At 37.0% G+C, this 22,100-nt stretch overlaps 1 protein-coding gene across 5 annotated transcripts in view; it reads left to right on the forward strand.

Annotated features, from left to right (window-relative positions):
- Positions 1-22,100, forward strand: part of ATG10 (autophagy related 10) — a 300,426-nt gene that overhangs the window by 220,481 nt on the left and 57,845 nt on the right. The window lies entirely within an intron of this gene.

Consider the following 22,100-nt stretch of genomic DNA (forward strand, 5'->3'; position numbering starts at 1 on the left):
GTCTGTACTGTGAGCTCTCATATAGGCAGACCATGTCTCTTTTATTCTTCACTGTACATGCAGCACCAGCACAGTACTTATCATGTAGTATGTGCTCAATAAAAATGTATTAAGCAAATGAAAATAGAAACTAAGTTGGCTTATATATTAAGAAGTAGATGATTTGGCTTATGTAATCTATACTGTTTTACAGTTTTACTCATAAATACATTTGCAAAAAAGAAGAGCTTTTGATTAATAATATGGTTGCAATAGTGATTTGCAAAAGTAGAGAAAACAGATCTGCAAAAGTAGATATAAAAAGTAGATCTGCAAAAGTAGATATAAAAAGTAGATTTGCAAAAGTAAAGGAAATAGATCTGTCAATCATATAAGTCATTACTGCCTTGCTAAAATCAGTAGTTATTTTGGAAATTTAAAACTACTCATCACCTTACAACCAATCATGATCTCCTTAAAAATAATTTTTACTTATATCAAAAATATTATTTTTTCCAAGCTTCTGTTCAGCTTAATGAAAGCTTCCTTTAAAAATGAGTTTATCAGTTATTAGAATTTTTATGCCCTCTTATGTGTTTGATCATAATGACAGTTTACCTCCCAATCAACATAGGAATCCTTAGCATCTTGTAAGTGGTTCTTTAACAATGACCATTTTCTAGGTTTTAATTGAGGACAAAACTAGCTTTAGGTATTTGTATCTTTCACACTGCCCCTCAAATTAATCTTTTCTCTTCCCACTGTTACCCTCCTAGATCAAGCCCTCTGACCTCACGTGGAACAATTAGTAAAGCCTCTTACCTGTGGTTTTCTGCTCCTTTCCTCTCTGCCCCTTACCTGTAGTCATATCTTTTTAACCACTGCTGTGCTTACTTACCTGTGCTCAAACCTGCAATAGTTCTCCGAGGGCCTATGGGATGTGGTCTAAATGCTTTGCCTGAGCATCAGAGGTTGCCACTCCCTGGTTCCAACCTGCTCTTCTAGGTTTATCTTCTACTCCTCCGCTCTATACAGCTCTTGCCAAATATGGTTATTCATCTCTCTATACTCCTCTTGTGCAGTTTGTTCTTGGGATCTTTTCTAGATCTAATGCCTTCCCTCATTTTTCTGTATGCATTACCTGTTACTACCTGTCCTCTCATACATTCCCTTCTCTGAAACCACTTCAACTCACAAAAATTGCCCCTCTGAAATCCAAATCTGTAGACCAGGCATTGGTGGTGCTATGAAGAAGGATAATGTGAAATATGAGAAAACCAACCCTAAAGATTTGGCAAGAACATTTTATTTTATACAAACTATTTTGGATTAACCTTTAAGTGTGTCAAGATGAGTGCTAAGAGTTCCAGCTTCTAGTGTCTTGTCAGTGGCCACAAACTGTACAAAAATTTGTATTGTAGAGTCCTTATCCACAAGACCCAGAAAATGTTTGGTTGTAAGAGTCAAGAAGGATGGCAAAAGATAGAGGAAAAATATATTCAAAAATATATGTGTATTTAACTTTACACCCATTTATCAACTCTTTCTCAATTCCATTATACTCTTGAATCCAGTTGTTACCATTTTCCTTTTCTGTCTCTAGCAGATAATTAATCTCCTTAATGCAGGCCTGTATATAGCACAATTTCTAGTGGTCTATGATATTTTATATTTTAATTCCGCGTGTCTTTGTTCTGACCCATGACATAAGAACAAGATTTTGATACAATGTTGACATAGATTTCTTTTTATTGATAGAACTCTTACATTGTTAAACTCACCACTGAACCAATCTGTATATAGATTATTTTTAATAGAATTGACTGTCTTTCATTTTATAGTTATTTCACTGTCACACAGCCTATTAGTGTACCATCTTTTTCCTCCCTATCGTAGTATGGTATTACAGATCAAATCCTATCACAACAAGCATTGCTATTTCTAACACCAAGGCTGGGGCTCACTTAATAGGAGGGATATTTGATATAACCACACTACAACACAACTATAAAACTTAGGTGGTCCTTTGGAATTGATCTTATTGGGATTTGATCTGTGAACAGATATCCTACTTCTAATAACAATGTTTATTTAAGCTTTAAAATTGCTCATCACAGTGCATGTTGAGGCATTACAGACCAAGTAGGGGAAACTCATTTGCAGCCATTGCACTACTTGGCATTTGAAAATCATCATGAATATTTCCTTTGGAGATCTTGGCTTTTAATCCCAGATTGGTTAATGGGTTGGTATTTATATCCTCTTCTTTGCTTGAGATCTTTGGGAGAATGGGTCTTCATTTTTTAGTACCACATACAAAAAAAAACAAGGTGTCCTCAGTGAGATGGAGGGGGAGAAGATGATACAGCACTAGGGAAGAATTGGCTGATAGAATATTGGTGGTGTTGAATAGTAGACACCGTTTTGCAGAATTATACTAAAGAATCATTAGCTTGCGGACTGAACATGATAATAATATGCCGTCCTCCAGAGTGGCTTAAAAACAAATGCAGCCTTTGCATAATATAAAATGCATTTCACTTCATTTTCAGGCCTGATTGTGCTCATATAGTTTGTTGCTCTTCATCTTTAGTAATCACACTTCTGTTCTTTCAGCATTTGTCTTGATGATAAGGACCTATTCATGTCAGATGTAAACCCCCTCTTTTGAAGATAAGCCACTCATAAATTTCATACATTTGATTATGGTGATTACTTACCTGCTTTTGCCCAACATTACAGACTGCCTATTATATCATCCCTGTAGCCTAATAAAAGAACTTCTGAAAGAAAGTTAACAGATACTTAGGTTGGATCTGCCTTAATTGTTATAGTGAGTGTTACAATAATGATCACTGGAAGGTGTTGGCTCTATGTTTTAAGAAAGGAATTCCTGTGATCTTGGCATGGCCTAAAGTCACAAAATAAAAATGGGTACCTTCAATTTCACTTTAAGATATGTGTGTTTATGTGCAGGGTGTATAGTGGTCAGATAAGTAATTTTTTCTTAGTGGATTCTTTTTTTGAACTTTATATTATGGAAAATTTTAAACACATACAAAAGTAGAGATAATTGTGTAATGTGCTTATTAGCTGATGAAGAGTTTGTTTTTTTCCATATCTCATACCGTTAGGAACTTTTTTGAAGCAATTCCTAGCATCATTTTATTTCATCCCTACATATTTAAGTAAATATTTTTAAAAGATAAGAGTTCTACATGAATGTTCATATCAGTTTTATTTATAATAGCTCAAAATGGAAAAAAACCCAGGTGTCTTCAGTGAGTAGATGGTTAAACAGAGAGTAGCATACCATTACCATGGAATACTACTTAGCAATAAAAAGGGACCAATTATTGATATACTCAGCAACCCGGATGAATCTTCAAAGAATTATGCTGAGTACAAAAAGGCAATCCCAGAAGTTGCAGAGTGTTTGATTCCATTTCTATAACATTTTTGAAATGACAAAATCATGGACTGAAGAACAGATCTGTGGTTGCCAGGTGATAGGGAGTGTGAATGGGAGGGAAATGGCTGTGGCTATTAAAGGCAACATGAGGGAACCTTATGGCAGTGGAAATGTTCTGGATCTTCACTGAATCAGCGTCAGTATCTTGTTTGTGATATTGTACTATAGTCTTGCAAGATGTTACCATTGGGGGAAACTGGATAAAGGATATGAGATATCCTTTTGTATCATTTTTAAAAATTTTTATGTTTAAAGTAGAGATGGGGGTCTTAGTGTGTTCCCCAGGCTGCTCTTGAACTTCTGGCCTCAAGTGATCCTCCTGCCTTGGCCTTTCAAAATGATGGGATTACAGGCATGAATCACTGCACCTGACCTCTTTGTATAATTTCTTACAACTAAACATGAATCTACAACTATCTCAAAATAGTTAATTAAAAAAGGTAAGGACTCAAAAAAAACATAACCACAATTCTATTATCACAGATAAAATTATTAATAATTTCTTAATATCATTAAATAAGCAATTAATGTTTAAATTTCCCAAGTTCTTTTTTTATAGTTTGTTTATATCAGGATCCAAAATAAGGTTTACACATTAAAATAGTTAACATATCTTAAGAGTTTTGGAATCTTACAGATTCTCATTCCTCCATCTCTTTTTTTTTCCTGGTAATTTTTTGTTGAAGAAACAGGTTGTTTGTTCTGCAGTGTTTTGCAGTCTTGATTTTTTTTTTCTAATTGTATTTCTGTGGTGTTTACTATGTTCCTCCCTGTGTTTTTTTATAAACTGGTAGTTAGATCTTGAGGCTTGATCAAATTCAGGCTCGATTTTTTTGGCAAGAATACTTCATGGTTGTTTCTGGGTATGCCATCGGGGGGACATTATGTCTGGTTATCCCTCTTTTTTGTGATGTTAGCAGCCATTGATGATTATTGCCTAGACCCATTAATTCATTAGTGATTGCAAGATGGTGATGTTCTAATTCTATCATTCATTATTTATTAGTTGGACTACTTCTATAATGACAAAGTTTCTCTCCCCATCTTACTTACCTGAGGTATGCTTTGATTAGGAAGGGCAGGATAAATGCTTGATTCTTTCCCTTTGTGAGCTAGCTTTCAAGATAATGAGTTGGTTCTCTAGTATCCTCCAAAGGTAACCAAGAACCTTAAAAAATATGTCTTTATGGACTCAAATGTTTTGTATGTGTCCGTTCATAGTAGTGGTTATCTTTATTGATGTTCAGTTTACCTCGTCTTTAGCCAGTGGAAGTCTGGCCAAAGACATTGGCTCCTGAGTCATTTTGATACAACCCATGTGGCTTTGATGGCTTCCTTGTTTAGTGGTATGACAAGTGGTTGCACATGCATGTTGTGCAATTCCTGCCCAGACTTGTTGGAGTCAGCCAAGGAGAACTGGTTCCTTTGGGAAATGGTAGTGCCTTTATCTGGGTGTTGGAGCCAGAGAGAGTGGATTTGACTTTGTATGCCACCACTTACTAGCTGCATGATCTTGGTTAAATTACAAAGATTCTGTGTCTTAGTTTGATTTTCCATTAGAGGTTACAGTAGCATCTACACAGAGCGAATGGGAAGACTAAATGAATCAATATATGTAAAATACGTTGTACCTTGCCTAGCACATAATATGTAGTAAATATATTATGTAATTATTGTAATCATAATCATTATTATTTTTTCCAGGTAAACATAGTTATTTCAGTGATTTTCTCAGCCATTGAAGATTAAGCTATGCCAAATTTAGGATCCCCCCTTCCCACCCTGGAATTTATACTAAACTTCTGGACCCTAACCGATAATATCTACCCCAGGGGCTCTGTTTCAGGTCTGTGCTGCCTCTTTCTCCTCATCTCTCTCACCCTCGCTGTCTCTCTCATCAAACCTTTGCTTTCTAGGACCACATCCTGACTTTTGTGGGCCTTAGATACATTTACCTTAACGGACTCCTTTCTCCATAAAAAGGTATTAAAATTATATTTTATAGCTGCATTATTAGAGAGATGACTGTATTCATACTATACATTAAAATACTTTCTTTGACCTACAAGTTTATTATTTTATTTTTTAAAAAGCAATTAAAATATTTTCATGGATTCCTAAAGGTATTGTAGACCCCAGGCACTATGCCTACTCTGTCTAATGAATAAGTCAGCCCTGCTACACCTCACTCTTTTCTGCTACCACAACAGGGCTGCAGAAACATCAGGTGGCTGTCGGCAGTCCTTCTATGCTCAGAAAAGTCTGGCTGCCCCTCCTGTTTTACAGCTGCCTAAATATAATGACGATGATGGAAGGGACTTTTCTTCATGAAACCTACCGTGTACTAGAACCATATCCTCTCTATTCTCAAATTTCCAAACCACAAGAGATTCTATTGTGTTGTGTTATTTTGTACGCATGTATATGCACACACATGAGCACATACACATACACATGCCCCTCTTGGGAAATGGCCTTTTCAAAATTGCCTCTCTCTAAGTCCCTGCTTTCCTTCCCAGCTCTGAGGAGAGAGAGTTGTATATGAAACTCAATCTGTATCTTATCTCCTTTTAAATATATTCTTTCTAACACTTGAACTATGTGCTTAAATTTGGAAACCAAAACTTTGGAGGTTCTTTATTTTCTGATTCCATATGTCTGGGAAAGGAAAGTACAAGTGAATGAATGGGGTTGGAGGGATAAAAGTGGGAAGAAACTCGTTGATTATTTTCCTCATTTCGTCCTACCATGCAAGTATTTAATACTATATAAGAGTAAGTTTAAATGTTTGTACAGAGTGGAATAGGAGAAGCCTGTGCAGCACACATTTTGCATATCCCAAATACCACTGAGTTCCTTTTGAAGACTTCAGAATGCCTAAAACATGCAAAAACATGACAATTAATTTTAATGGGTTTCATTATGTTTCCATGATAAATTTCTCAGGGTAAAAAAAAAATAAAAACACAACAAAAAAAACATACTCCTTAGGTACCTTTTGGTGAATAGATTGCTTTTGACTCTCAGTGATGCAGGAAGTCACTGGTTAAGGATTCTTAAATAATGAAGCTTGATATGTTGCCTGGTGATTTATAATGATGGCTGATAAACTGATGATTTAATTGTGCTTCCTCTAGTAATAATCTTAAGTGCTCAAGTGAAGTTCCAGTGATTGGCTTTCTTCTGAACTCAGTCTCCCTGGAGTCTTTAGGCATCTCTTTTACACAGCATCCGATAACTGACTTTTAACTGTTTCTATTTTAAATAATACAAATCAATTAAAACACACAGCTGTTTAACAAAACTTCTCAGTGTTAGTATAGGTCTCGGTGGGTATTTCCTGATGGCTGATAATGACATCAATTTAGTGCACCTGGTAGTATCTGTGTGAACTGGAAGTGGTTTAATTCTTAAATGACGAGAAAATTAAGAAGCCTTTATGGATTGCTGCTGCTGCTGCTTCACAGTCACTGCCAGCTTCCTTTGCAGGCTTCTTTCATGGTGGAGCTTTATTTAAATGGGACTGCAGATATCATGTGATTGTTTTCTCTGTAATTCACTGCTAATTTATTGAATCTGAGTTTCTAGGTATTAGCTGTGGGTATTAATAAGTCATTTAGGGGGCAGGTTTATGGCAGCACAGTAAATGTATCTACCTTGCAGGCTTTTTGTAGAAACCTTCCTATGTTTTAGCAGTGTTCAGTGATTCTGCCACACTTTATTGTCTCAGGAGTGTGAGATATACTCTGTTTGTTATATCCTTACTTTGGTATCTTAGAGTAATAATGACAGTTCTGTTTGTCTCTGTCTCTACTAGCAATTATTTTTAGATTATCAGTCTGTACATGCATTGTGACTTTTAATGTTTATTAAATGTTGATGCTATGGGTACCATACATGGTCAGGGTACTTTCCATATTCATTTTTTTTTTCCCCAGACAGAGTCTTGCTCTGTCACCCAGGCTGGAGTGCAGTGACATGATCTCAGTTCACTGCAACCCTCGCCTCCCAGGTCAAGTGATTCTTGTGCCTCAGCTTCCCAAGTAGCTGCGATTATAGTCGTGCGCCACCATGCGTGTATTTTTAGTAGAGAAAAGGTTTCTCCCCATTAGCTTGGCTGGTCTTGAATTCTTGACCTCGAGTGATCTGCCAGCCTTGGCCTCCCAAAGTGCTGGGATTACAGGCGTGAGCCACCGCACCCAGCCAATATTCGTTTTTTTATCCATTCGGAAATGTTTACTGTCATTCATACTCCATTGTGCTTTTCCTGTTTGGGGAAACAAAAGCACATTTTAATGAATTCTCTTTGTTCCTTAGACTTTCCCTACATTAAGAAATATATGAAGAATGGCCAGGCATGGTGGCTCATAACTGCAATCACAGCTACTCAGGAGGCCAAGGTGGGAGGATTGCTTGAGCCTAGGAGTTTGAGGCTAGCCTAGGTAACATAACAAGACCCCATCTCTTAAAAAAAAATGGTTATTTGGGTGTAACTGATTTTTACCAGAAGTCTCCAGAAATCTCACCTTTAAAAAAAAGGCATATGGGCCAGGCATGGTGGCTTACACCTGTAATTGTAATCCCAGCACTTTAGGAGGCCAAGGCAGGTAGATCACTTGAGGTCAGGAGTTCGAGACCAGCCTGGCTAACATGGGTAAACCCTGTCTCTACTAAAAATACAAAACTTAGCCAGGTGTGGTGGTAGGCACCTGTAATCTCAGCTACTTGGGAGGGTGAGGCAGGAGAATCACTTGAACTGTCGGGAAGCAGAGGTTGCAGTGAGCAGAGATCATGCCACTGCACTCCAGCTTGGCAGCCTGGGCAACAGAGTGAGACTGTCTACAAAAAAAAAAAAAAAAGCATATGAAACTTCTTTCTCACTGTCTTTCACTAAGTAATTTATTTTCTTTCTTTTTTTTGAAACTGTGTTTCGCTCTTGTTGCCCAGGCTGGAGTGCAGTGGCAGGATCTCTGATCTCTGCTCACTGCAACCTCTGCTTCCTGGGGGTTCAAGTGATTCTCCTGCCTCAGCCTCCCAAGTAGCTGAGATTGCAGGCGCCCGCCACCACGCCTGGCTAATTTTTGTATTTTTAGTAGAGACGGGGTTTCACCATGTTGATCAGGCTGGTCTCGAACTCCTGACCTCAGGTGATCCACCCACCTCGGCCTCCCAAAGTGCTGGGATTACAGGCATGAGCCACCACACCTGGCCAGTGACTTATTTTTCTTAAAACTTTTTTGGCTTTACACCTTGGAGTGTTTGTGGAAAGTCCTAAATGCATATTGAATGCTATTTAGGCATTGGTATAACAGTGCTTTCTCATCCAGCTTTTACTTTCTAAAATTTTCTGACCACTAACCGCTCATTAAGTGTTTAATCTAAATAAAATGGGAGTTGATTTATTATTGGATTCCTATTGTATTGATTTCTAAGATGTTTTATCCCATTTTAATGGGAGCTTAAGATATATAGCTAAACAGGATATATTTCTTATAAATAACCAGGATGCTGGATTTGGGTCTTATTACTTCTTTAAGTTGAAGTTTATTTCACTACATAATAAAAACAAGAGGCTGGTTAATGTTCTTTGTTATGTGTACATCTGGTTGAGCAGAATATTGCTTAGCTTTTTACCATCAAAGTTACACTTTTGACTCAGCACATGCTTTGAATGTATACGAAGGCCTTCTTTTAAAGAATCTCCCAGCATTTCATTGATCCCTGGAATTACTATTTCTTGAAAAGCAACAGCTTATCAATACAAAAATAAAATACCATTTAAAATATTGAATAATTGATTTTAATATTATTCGTCTTAGCACGTTTCATTTTGATAATTACCTACCATCAATTATTAATTTTTAATAAACATCTTGGTCCCCAAACTTCAAGTCTGAGGAATATTTATATTCTTATTTCCAGTTTTTGAGAAAGAGGTTAATGGTGGGTACACAGTAAAGCAACAGCTTGGAGCAGGTGGAGAAGCCTGGGGGCTGGGGGTGAGGACCAGAGGCAGGCAGAGGACCTGGAGGGGAAATGGAACACAGGCTCTGCTGCTACACTTACCCGTGTATGTTTTGAGTCCTTAGTAAGGAGTATATGCTACCTCAGAAAGATGCTATTTGTTTTATCTTATTTTTTTGTACAGTAGTTGCTGTATACACATAATTCCACCATGCAGTTATTGCACATTATTTTCTTCCCACTTTCTACTCCCTTCAGCTTCTCTTCTCACTTGTCATTTTCTCTGGTTCTCTCCCATGTCAGCTGCAAAATTCTCCATATTACATTTACAGCCTGTATTTTTTAGTTAAAAAGTTGGTCAATAAATAGAGATAATACCAAAGTATATAAAGTATTTGTGCCAGTTACATTTTTTTGTAAGCTGATGTTATTTTTTTCAGTATATTAATGCAGTGTTACTTCCCTTAGTCCAATCTGAATTCCAAAACTATTTCAAGTGGTTTGTATACATACATTCTAATATGCTAATAATACATACATATACTATAACCATCAAAGCAAGTGAATAATAACTAAATGATGGATGGGAAAAGGCAGTTTTAATAGAAAACATAAGCTAAGGAAAGATTTTGAGCTTTCTAAAATAACAAATAACAAGGGAGAGCCAATTAAATACATTGCTTTCATTCTGTTACAGAAGGAAACAGACAAGATTATCAGGAGAGACAGACTTTTTCTTGTATTAAATTCTAGATCGATCATTTCACAACTATGGAAAAATAGTCTTCTTTATAGATACCACTTAAACCAATTCCAAGAGATGGGGAGGGGGTGATGCTCAGTTGTAGTTGTGTGAGAGTGTTACACTAATGTACTCTGTGTGTGTAGGTTTATACTGTTAAAGTCTTTACTGGCAGCTTACTGTTCAAATTCAGCCTACAGATGCTATTTTAAGTGTTTTGAAATGTTTTTTAACTTTGTTTTTGTTTTTTGTTTTTTTTGGAGATAGGGTCTCACTTTGTTGTTGAGACTGGAGTGCAGTGGCACAATCTCGGCTGACTGTAACCTCCGCCTTCTGGGCTCAAGCGATTCTTCTGCCTCAGCCTCTCAGGTAGCTGGGATTACAGGCATGCACCACTACAACCCAGCTAATTTTTGTGTTTTTAGTAGAGATGGGGTTTCACCATGTTGGCCAGGCTGGTCTTGAACTCCTGACCTCAAATGATCCATCTGCCTTGGCCTCCCAAAGTGCTGGGATTACAGGCATGAGCCACTGCACCTGGCCGTTTTTTAATTTGAATAACTTTAGACTGGATACTTGCTCCATAGTTAATCATGGGCACCTCCTCTCCCTATTTCCTCCTACTGTCTATTTCACTTATTTACTTTGCCTGCCTGTCTTCAAAAAGCATTTGAGTTTGCCTATTCTTGTATTGATACAAGATGCAAAGAAAGAGCCTAGAGATTCTGTATGGATCTGAGCATCTCAGTACATATTTTGCGCTGTCTTCAAATAAAAGTGGTATGATCTGGGCTTAAAATTCTTTATAATCATTTTTTCTGATTGAAAAAATAATATATACTGAAAATTTTAAATAAAATACAAAATATCATGAAGAATTATTCATAATCCCAAATGTTAAAAGTTACCACTGTTAACCTTTCAGTGTATAGCTTTCCAGTTTATATATAGCTTTATCTATAATGTATATTCATATATAATATATAAAAATACACATGCAAATGAATCATACTATGCACCCTTTTATTTTGAAATTTACATCACAGACATTTTTGCATCCCAATATTTAAATACATCTTCATTTTCCCTTTAATGGTTGTGTAGAATTCCGACCAGGCATGGTGGCTCATGCCTGTAATCCTAGCACTTTGGGAGGCCGAGGTGGGCAGATCACGAGGTCAAGAGATCGAGACCATACTGGCAAACATGGTGAAACCCCATCTCTACTAAAAATACAAAAATTAGCCAGGTGTGGTGGCGGGCGCCTGCAGTGCCAGCTACTCAGGAGGCTGAGGCAGGAGAATGGTGTGAACCCAGGAGGAGGCAGAGCTTGCAGTGAGCCGAGATCGCGCCACTGCACTCCAGCCTGGGCAGCAGAGTGAGACTCCATCTCAAAAAAAAAAAAAAAAAAAAAAAAAAATGGGGAGAATTCCATTGTAAGGTAAGGTCGTAATTGTTTTAACCAATTTCATGTTGTGAACACTGAGTTTTTTAAAAATGTGTATTATAAACAAATTTCTAAGTGAACATCCTTGTATATATAATTGATGCAATTGTCAAATATTATTTGGAATAAATTCTTAGAAGTGGAATTGGTGAGTCAATGAGTATTCACATTTTAAAGGTTTTGTTAGATATTCCCATATCAATCTCAGAAAAGATGTACTAATTCTAAGATGCCATCAGTGTCTTAGAGTACTCATTTCTCAAAGTGCTCACTGATACTGATCATAATCATTCTTCTTAATGTGTTACAGTCTGATGTCAACCAGGCTTTTGGTTGGAGTCACGTATCAATCAACTTAACACTGAAGTTACTGATAAATAGCTGAAATGTAGGTTTTTCTTGCAATTGATTGGCACATACATTTTAGACACTGGAGTAGTGGACCTACTGTCAGAATTAAAGGGTCTGATTTATATTCTTGCCAAAGCTGAACATTGTTTCTGCTGTCCAGAGTTGGTCTGTAGGAGTACCTGCCAGCAGGGCTGGGCTTTTCTTTGTAAAATTCATTAGATTTGCATAAATGGTTGAGCAGAACTCCATGGAAGCCCTTAAGGTCTGCTCGTTTAAGCACGGAAATACTACTTCACACATATTCTTTCACTTAGTCTTTGAACACCCTTATGAGGTTGATACTATTCTCCACACTTTAGAGAAGGGGAAACTGAGACACAAAAAGATTAAGTAACATGTTAGAGGTCAAACATCTAAGTAAAAGAACTAGAATTAGAACTCAGATGCCATACTAGGGAGCTCACGTCTTTAACCATTATGTTTTACCTTCTCCCACAATAACAATCTTATTCTCAAAATGGTATTATATTATTATTTTAAAGCAGAACTGATCAAGTTTTAGGTCATGAACCCCTTTTGAGAATATCAGGAAAGCTCTGGACTCTTTCCCCAGACACACAAACTATCGCAGCCCTAATCAGGAGTCCCCTAGGACTCGTCAGGACATCCAAATCCTTGGAACTTGTAATAGCTGTAGTGGATTAAAACTCAACTTCCAATCTGCCCTTCTTCTCTCATGCCCTTCCTGTACTGCAGACACTGGAAAGCTAATACACAGTTCTCACACGTCTCAAATAGGGGCCTGAATTTGGTTCAGGAATATCATAGTAGATGCATTTGTGCAGGATTTGGAAGGCAGAAGCATGTGGAAACTGCTCTTGTCGGAAGCATTTCTGGCATGGAGGTTGTCTGCGTGACCTTCACAGAGGCTTCACTGTCCAGAGGACGGGGCATCCATTTTGCTGGTGGGAGTTGTAGCAGGTATGCTGTGGCTCTGGAGGTGGCCACATACGGTCAGGTTTTTGTTCACTGGAGTGGGGATGTGATTCTAGAATGACAGATTCCTGACCTGAGAAGAGGCGGTAGGTTGGATGGTGTTCAGTTCTGCAGGATTGCTTCAGGAATTTTTCCTGGAAAGTCATCTAGAATTTGTTTATTCAGTCCTCTCTCCCTATTCAACTAGCCAGAGAGCTTCAAGTAGAGAGTAGATTCTGGTTTTTGCAACTGAACATTGACTGATACCATATTATATAGCTTGACCCAAAGAGAGTTTCTTCAACAGGTTAGGGGTTGGGCTCTGGAGTCAGAAACACTTGGGTTCTTACTCAGGTTCTTCTACTTATTAGCAGTGTGACCGAGGACAGTTATTAGGCGTTTCACCTTCCTCATCTGCAAAATAGGAAATTATTTCTACATAAGGAATATTATGATGATGATTCCAGTGGGTAGTTATGAGAATTATGTGAGTTAGTGCATGTTATTTGCTTAGCATTGTGGGGCACATAGTTGATACTATGAATATTTATTATCATTAATCCATAAATATCACGGAAAGGAAAAGCAGTGGACACAATTTCTATTCTATATAAAATAAAGCACTGCTGGTCAATAGAATTATTGAGCTTCAGGTTTCCTACAGCAGTGCATTCACAGGCCGAGGATTACAGCTTATTGAGGAGAAAGCTGACACAGTATACTTAGTACATTTACTTACCTACATAATGAATTGTGTCATTTTCATTCAAAAGAAGACTTAAAAAACTGAATTCTCTGGTAGTAAAATTTCTTTCTCAGGACAGACCTTCAGCTTTAGATGATTAGTTGGATATGCTGTTTACTATGAGGTGGGGTTGGCAGATCACAATAGGTATGTCCCAAGGCTACAATGGCAGCAGAATAGCCCATCTGGGCCTCAGTGAGAATCTGCCTCCATAGTGCTTCTCCCCCAACCATGCCATTAGCAGTTGCATTCTACAATCTAAAGTTGTTATTGGGCCTGTACCTAAACCTACAGCTTCCCATTGAAATACAGATGTATCTTAGTATGTCCTACAGTTCATCTAGAATTGGATAGTGTCAATATTGTACTCAATTTTTTAAACCACTTGTTGGTGAAAGGAGTTAAATTGAATACATGTCTAAGTAGCTTCCTCTCATCAATAGGCTCATTTTCTGACAGATTTTCTCTCCTATCTCCATCCCTAGCCCTATTCAAATCATCTTTAATAACTGAGATTGCAGTGATCTGTCCTTCACAGCCTCACATGGCAGTTCGGGTTTTTCAAATTTAAACTTGTTCATATACAGCTAGGGTAAAACCTCTACTGGAGGATAGCCAGAACAAGGCAAAGCCTTACACTGTAGAAGGTCGCATATGGTAATCCATGTAGAGGTTTTTACAGCTTTCCCTCCCCTACCTCTACTTAAAGGTCTTCATGCGATCGAATTAATTGTAAGCAGCTGTTAAAGGATTGCAAGCAACTGTTAAAGGAGAAAATAAGTTTAAGGGTGAGTTCTATAAAATAATCACTTTTGATTCGCCAAAGTCTGTCTCATTGGTAGAAATAAACAGCAAAATCAAATTATTTTTTACATAAAAAAATTAATTTCAATTTCTTCACAAGCATGTTTGACATCAGTTCCTTTATCGGATGATAAAGAATAGAAAGGCTAAATGATCAACAGTGATAGTTTCTTGGATATGCAAATGACAGTTCTCCTTGGACTTTGCTTTAGGAGAATTAAGTCTTAACTTTACACAAGTTTGGTGAAATGTTTTCCCTATTTATCAAGGCTGTCCCCACAGCTGTGGACCATGGGAGAACAAATTGTCTCACAATAGGTCTTTCTTCTGCTGATGAAGCTTTAATAAAATCATCATTTCTTGTACTCCTGTCTCATGAAATTATTGTGTCAACTAACTTGCGTTTCATACTGGGTTCAGGAAAGCCCCATATGTGAGTGAAGACACATTGGAACTATTATTTGTGTGTGTTAGGGTGGGTGTGTGGGGAAAGGGACACATTTGGAAGAAGCCAAGTAAAATAGGTGGGTCTTTGGAGCCCTCTACCTTACTTCAATCAGAGTACCTCCATTTTCTTCTGTTTTATGGTATCTTAAGAGGTCTTATTTGCAGAAAGTGTTCTGCTGCTTTAAAATGTTTGTAAATGGCTGAGCTAGAGGGCACATCACCTAGATGTTATTTGAAAGATTGTCAAGTTAAAGGCAGGCAGCTGACACTGACTTGGGTTTGGACAAAGGGAATTTTAATATTAAGATATGAACTTAAATATTCCGGATTCAACAGGTCTATATTTTAAGAGAGTTATCGGGAATATATAAGTCCATTTTGTTTCTTAAAAGTTGCTCAGAAAAAAAAAGTCTTTTGATCTTAACTGAGATCAGTGTGGCCAGGCCTACCTTTTCATCTGCTAAAATTATTTTGTTGAGTGATTGAATAAAAATAGTGCTTAGATCCCACAGCCTTGGATATTGGATAGTATGGATTTCATTCTTTCACAAGGAGGCAGTTTCTAACCTCTAAAAGTAGGGCCCAAAAAGAAGGTGATCAGGGCTTTTGAATTTAGTTCTTTTTCCTGGCATCTTATAGGAGACAGGCTTTTGGCCCTGTAGGTATGCTCTGGAACTCCCTTGGAATCAGAAAATGTAGCCAGTTAACTTGGAAACTAAGGAGCTTAAGTTTCTATCGCTGCCAATAGTGACTCCCTTGCTTCTGGGTTATTAAGCTAACCTAGCTAACTTGTACCTTTGATAAAGATGGCCAAACTGCACATGTACCAAAGTGGCTCAGGGAAGTCACCCAGGTCACCCCATCTTCCTTGCTTATTCACAGTCTGCTTTCACTCTTGTCTCATTCTTGCCTGGCTTCAAACACTTCAAGCACTTTGTAAACTAGTGTTGACCCTGCTGGTCCCATGAACTTGGTATTTGAGAGTAGACTTCTTGATGCACAAGCCTGAGCTCTCTCTTGCCAACATTTGCTTTGATCTTGGTTCCCTGTTACTTGAAAAAAATTCCTCCTGTCTTTTTCTGGCTTGCAAACAATACTCTATCCCCAAACTTGGCAGGACCTCTCTAATCATACCAAACTCTTTTTTAGCCAGAATTGGACAGAGACTAAAGAAATCTGAAGTATAGCATAACCAACCAGTCACTGAGATGGGAGGTTTTCTAAACCAGTCAAAAGACACTGGTGACTGTCTGGGTGATGGTTTGCAAATCTTAAGGGAGCAAAGTTTAGGTCATTGAGGGTCAGCCCAGAGGAGATCTTGGAGGGGTTTGTATGGGAAGGCAAAGACTATGTTTATCACGAGTTTACGTGTGCTCCCATTCCTTCCTCCTCTCAGTCTTTGGCAACCACTAATTTAACTTTTTTCTCTATAGAGTTGCTTATTCTGGAGATTTTATATCAATGAAATCAAACAATATGTGGCCTTTTGCTTATAGCTTCTTTCATTTGGCATGTTTTCAAGGTTCACCCATGTTGTAACACATATAAGTACTTTATTCCTTTTGACGGCTCAGTAACATTCCATTATAATAGATATATGACATTTTGTTTATCCATTCATCAGTTGATGAACATTTTGGTTGTTTCTACTTTGTGACTGTTATGAACAATGCTACTATGAAGATTTGTGTACAAGTTTTTATATGAATGTGTTTTCAGTTTTCTTGTGTATATACCCTAGCAGTAGAATTGCTGGGTCATGTAGTAACACTATGATTTAATTTCAAGTAACTGCCAAACTAATTTTTACAGAGGCATCACCGTTTTATATTCCCACCAGGAATGTATGAGGGTTACAATTTCTCCCCATCTTTGCCAATTCTGTTCCACTTGGCATTATCTTTCTTTTTAATTACAGCTATTCCACTGGGTGTGAAGTATCCAATTGTGGTTTTGATTTGCACTTAGCTAATGTCTAATGATGTTGAGTATTTTTTCATGTGCTTATCAGCCATTTGTATTTCTTCTTTGGAGAAATGTATACTCAAATCCTTTGTGCACTTTAAAATTAGTTTTTTTTCATTGTCGAGTGGTGAGAGTTTTAAAGTATATTTTGAATACTAGACCCTTATTGACTATATGATTTGCAAATTTTCTCCCATTCCATTGGTTGTCGTTTTCCTCTCTTGATAGCGTTCTTTGGCTCACAAAAGTTTTTTATGTAGGTAAAGTCCAATTTATCTATTTTTTTATTAGATTTATTTCGCCTTAGGTATTATATCTACAAAACTGTTACGTATCCTAAGGGCACAAAGATTAAACCCTATGTGGTCTTCTAAGAGTTTTATGGTTTTAGCTTTTACATTTAGGTCTTTCATCTATTTTAACTTATTTTTGTATGTAGCAATGAGGTAGGGGTGCAAATTCATTCTTTTGCATGTACTAATAAATATCCAGTAGTCTCTGAACCATTATTTGTAAAGACTATTCTTTTCCCACTTAATTATCTTGGCACCCTTGTCAAAAATCAATTTACCATAGATGTATGCATTTATTTCTGGACGCCAAATTCTATTCCACTGTTTCATATGCCTATCCTTTGTCAGCGTCACACTGTCTTGTTTACTGTGGCTTTATGACAGTTATTTTTTGAAATTGGGAAACGTAAGCCCGCCAACTTTGTTCTTCTTTTTGAAGATTGTTTTGGCTAGTTTTGGTTCTATGCATTTCCATATGAATCTTAACATCAGTTTCTCAATTTCTGCGAAAATGTCAGTTGGAATTTTGATATGGTTTGCACTGGAGCTATACTTCAATTTGAGGAGAATTGCCATCTTAACAAGATTCTATCTTCCAATTCATCAATACGGAATGTCTTTCCATTTACTTAGCTCCTCTTAATTTCTTTCAACACTGTTGTATAGATTTTCAGGTGACAAGTCTTGAATTTTTTCATTAAATTTATTCCTACATATTTTGTTCTTTTTGATGCTGTTGTGAATGGAATTGTTTTCTTAATTTCATTTTCATATTGTTCTCTGCTAGTGTAGAAATACAACTGATTTTTGTGTGTATTTTTTTGTATCCTGTAACCTTGCTGAACTCTTTTATTAGGTCTAATAGTTTTTTGTGGATTTATTAAGATTTTCCTAGAGATAGAAATTACTTTTTTATCTGTAGGAATTGTGGTTGTCCCCTGAAACTCAATATATTGCAGCCTGTGTTCCTTGGAGGATAAGGGAGCCTGTCTATTATACAAAGAGATCTGCCTCAAACAACCCATATTGCTTACATCCTTAGAATAATAAAGGACACTCACATGCAAGTTACTTTTTAGTTGAGCTATACGAAACCATCAGTCTGGTAGCAAGTAACTGTGGAAGTCCATTTAAAGAACTCAGAAATGCATAGAAAAGAAGTAGACCCCTTTCTGTGTCATCAGAGGTCTGTTTGCTCTTCCTTAAATCCTAAAGTAATTGTAAATTTAGGTACTTATCAAACATACTACAAACGGGGTTTTGTTAAATAAATTTTATTATGTATATTTAAGCTATCCAACATGATGTTATATGATACACATATAGTTAAATGGCCACTATAGTGGAACAAATTAACCTAGCCATCATCTCACATTGTTATTTATTCCCACCTCACCACTGTGATAAGAGTAGCTATAATCTACTCATTTAGCAAAAGTCCTGAATAAAATACACTATTATTAACTATAAAAAAAAGATTTTCTATATAAAAGATCATGTCATTATGGCATGTCTTGATTTTTGATGACAGAGAGAATACAGGTAATAGCATGTTGTCTGAAAAAGAAATTGTTCAAGAACCAAAATTCTCTAACCCTAACCAGCTTATCTATCTATCTATCTATCTGTCTATCTACCTACCTACCTACCTACCTACCTGCCTACCTACCTGCCTATCTATCTACCTGTCTGTCTGTCTTTCTTGGGAATATGACCTGTGCCTGTGTCCATCCTTTGGTATTTGGATGTGTCATAAATCCTATTTACATTACTTCCCATTGTCCTCTCAGTCGTTTCCTTCCCACCCACCTTCTCCAATGGTTAATTGCATCCTTCTCTGATTATACCTTACCTCTCTGTCCCATTATTTTCTATCTATCTATCTATCTATCTATCTATCTATCTATCTATCTATCTATCTATCTATCTCTATAGATAAAATGATTTGTTCAACCAAACTAAGTTCTTTTTACTGTATCACATTCAGCAGTTCAGGTGACTTATCTCAGCTGAGTTTCAGTACCCTGAGAACTCTTTTTGCAAAGGACTGGAGTTTAGTAGGAAGTCCATTTCTTGATCTATGATGTTTTCCTCAATTCCTGGCTAATGCCTGGTATTGTGTGCCCTGTTCATGGAAAAATAGAACTCCTCACATACTTTAGAGTGAAATATGAGGGAAATTGAGAAACATAGGAGGATTGGGCCTGGGGAAGGTTGACTAAGGGGATTTAGCTGGTAATGCAGAGTATTTTCCTTGAGATTTTCATTTAATTCACTTGCTTAATTGTAGGTTTTTGTGGAAATTTACTTTTTAGACATTCTTACTAAATAATATTAGACTACATGAAGAGGGAGTGGTATAAAAAATTTACCTTTGCTCAAGTGAGGTAGAAGGTGAGCAAAAGAAACCAGATTTGCATTTAATAAACAAAGTAGAATGCTAAGTCGTCCAGGCTGGAGTACGGTGACAGGATCGTGGCTCACTGAAGCCTCCACTTCCTGGGTTCAACTAATTCTTGTGCCTCCACCACCCAACATGGTAGGTAGTTGGGATTACAGGTGTGCACCACCATGCCTGGCTAATTTTTGTATTTTTAATAGAGAGATGGGGTTTTGCTAGTCAGGCTGGTCTCAAACTCCTGGGCTCAAGTGATCTGCCTGCCCCAGCCTCCCAAAGTGCTGGAATTACAGGCATGAGGCACCAAGGCAGCCAAGGATGTGCACTATCTACATGTTTTCTGTAGTTTTAGCCTTAACTGTAAACTCAGCCCCCAAAAACAGAGATTTTACAACCTGAATCTATGGTCTAAGAGGTTATTGCTCTCATTTTGCCACATTCTAAGGACAGGCCACTGTTATTATTTTAACTGAAGAAATTCCCGAAAGGGAACAGTACTTGGGATTGGGGGACTTGCCTGAAACTATTTAATTGCTGTTTTGCTTGACTTTTCACATTGACTCTTCTGAAGACCGAGCATCCTGATTTTTGTCAGTGAAGTATTACCTAATGTTTAGTATGATCATTTACCATTAGCTTCCTAGAAGGAGCATGATATACAGTAAACATTTCCAGGTACAACATTCAGCTTTCACACTGATACATTATATATCTAATTTTCTCCTAGTTTTTCCTGAAAATGTTCCAGTTAAAAGCAGGCAGCTTCTTCTGATCATTTATCTCAGCCACAGGGAATCTTCAATGCAAAATGCTCATATTTATTTCTTTTTAAAGAGAAGCCTGGTGAAAATTTTGAAATTTTAGTAAGAGTGATGAAGGATTTCTGCTGTTATTAAAAGAAAACAAGGTAAGGAATCTTCAAATTAAAACAGTATCACCAGTATTAATTGAGTAAACATTTTCCTGGATACATATTTACTGATTTTTGGTCGATTTTTCTCAAAACATGAAAACTACATTTATTTCTTGGTAGAATTTGTGTGCTTGTGAGAGATTGTCTCAAATTTTTTTTTAATAAATTTCCCAAGTCTTGACAGCTAACTAGACTTGCGAGTCTTTAAGATGTATTGAAAGGAGCATAGGCTTTACAGCAAGAAAGGCAGGATTCAAAGCTGGTTCTCCCCTTGCTATGTCTTGGGGTAAATTACCTAAAAACTATTTTACCTGATATCAATATAAGCATATTAGCTTTCTTTTGGCATTTGTCTGGTAAATCTTTCTCTACCTTTTAACTATTAAACTTGCTCCGGTTTATTCATTTCCTTGCATATAGGACATTATTTTAAAAAATTTACATACAGTAAAGTTTACCTTTTTTGGCAGACAGTTCCATAAGTTTTAGAAAAATGCAGAGATGTGTAACTGACCAAAATCAAGATACAGAGCATTTCCATCCTTCCTCCACCCAGATTCCCTTGTGCAGCCCCTTGTAGCCAACCTTTTCTCCCACCCCAAACCCTTGTTCTCTGTCCCTATTGTTTTACCTTTTTTGGAATGTCATATATGGATTTCTAGGCTTTTGAGTCTGGCTTCTTTCACTTAGCACATATATTTGAGGTTCCTTTATGTTTCAGTATATATCAATAGTTTATAACTTTTTATTGCTGAGTAGTATTCCATTGTATGAATGTACAGCATTTGGTTTATCCTTTTACCAGTTGAAAGACCTTTGGGCTGATTCCAGTTTTTGGTGATTAAGAATAAAACTACTAAAAACACTCATTTGTAGGGTTTTTGGTTGACATAAGTTTTCATTTCTCTTGGATAAATACTTAGGAGTAAGATTTCTGGTCTATATGATAATTTTTTTTTAATGCCAGACTATTTTGCAAAGCATTGGAAGCATTTTATACTCCCACTAGCAATTTCTGGGAATTCTAGTTCCTCCACGTCTTTACCAGCACCTGGTATTGTCAGTTTATTTATTTACTTTAACTATAACAATATATGTGTAGTAGTATCATAGTATGGTTTTTGTTTTGCACTTATTTAATGACTAATGATGTTGAATATCTTTTCATATGCTTGTTTACCATTCGTATATTTTCTTTGATGAAGTATCTTTTCAAATCTTTCCCCAACTTCTTTTTTTTTTTTTTTTTTTTTTGAGGGACGGGGTCTGACTCTGTTGTCCAGGCTGGAGTGCAGTGGCACAATCATAGCTTACTGCAGCCTCGAACTCCTGGGCTCAGGAGTGATCCTCCCACCTCAGCCTCCTGAGTGGCTGGGATTATGGATGTGTGCTACCACTCTCAGCTATTTGCCCATTTTAAACATTGGATTTTTTTTAAATTAGATTCTTTTATATTCTTATTGTTGGGTTTTGACAGTTCTTTACATATTCCAGATATAAGTCCTTTGGCGGATATGTTATGTATAAATAGTTTCTCCCAGTGTATGACTTCTTTTTATTCTTTTAACAGTTTTTCACAGAGTGAGAGTTTTTAATTTGTATGAA

Source organism: Gorilla gorilla, chromosome 4 (assembly GCF_029281585.2).
Source record: "Gorilla gorilla gorilla isolate KB3781 chromosome 4, NHGRI_mGorGor1-v2.1_pri, whole genome shotgun sequence".
Classification (NCBI taxonomy): domain Eukaryota; kingdom Metazoa; phylum Chordata; class Mammalia; order Primates; family Hominidae; genus Gorilla; species Gorilla gorilla.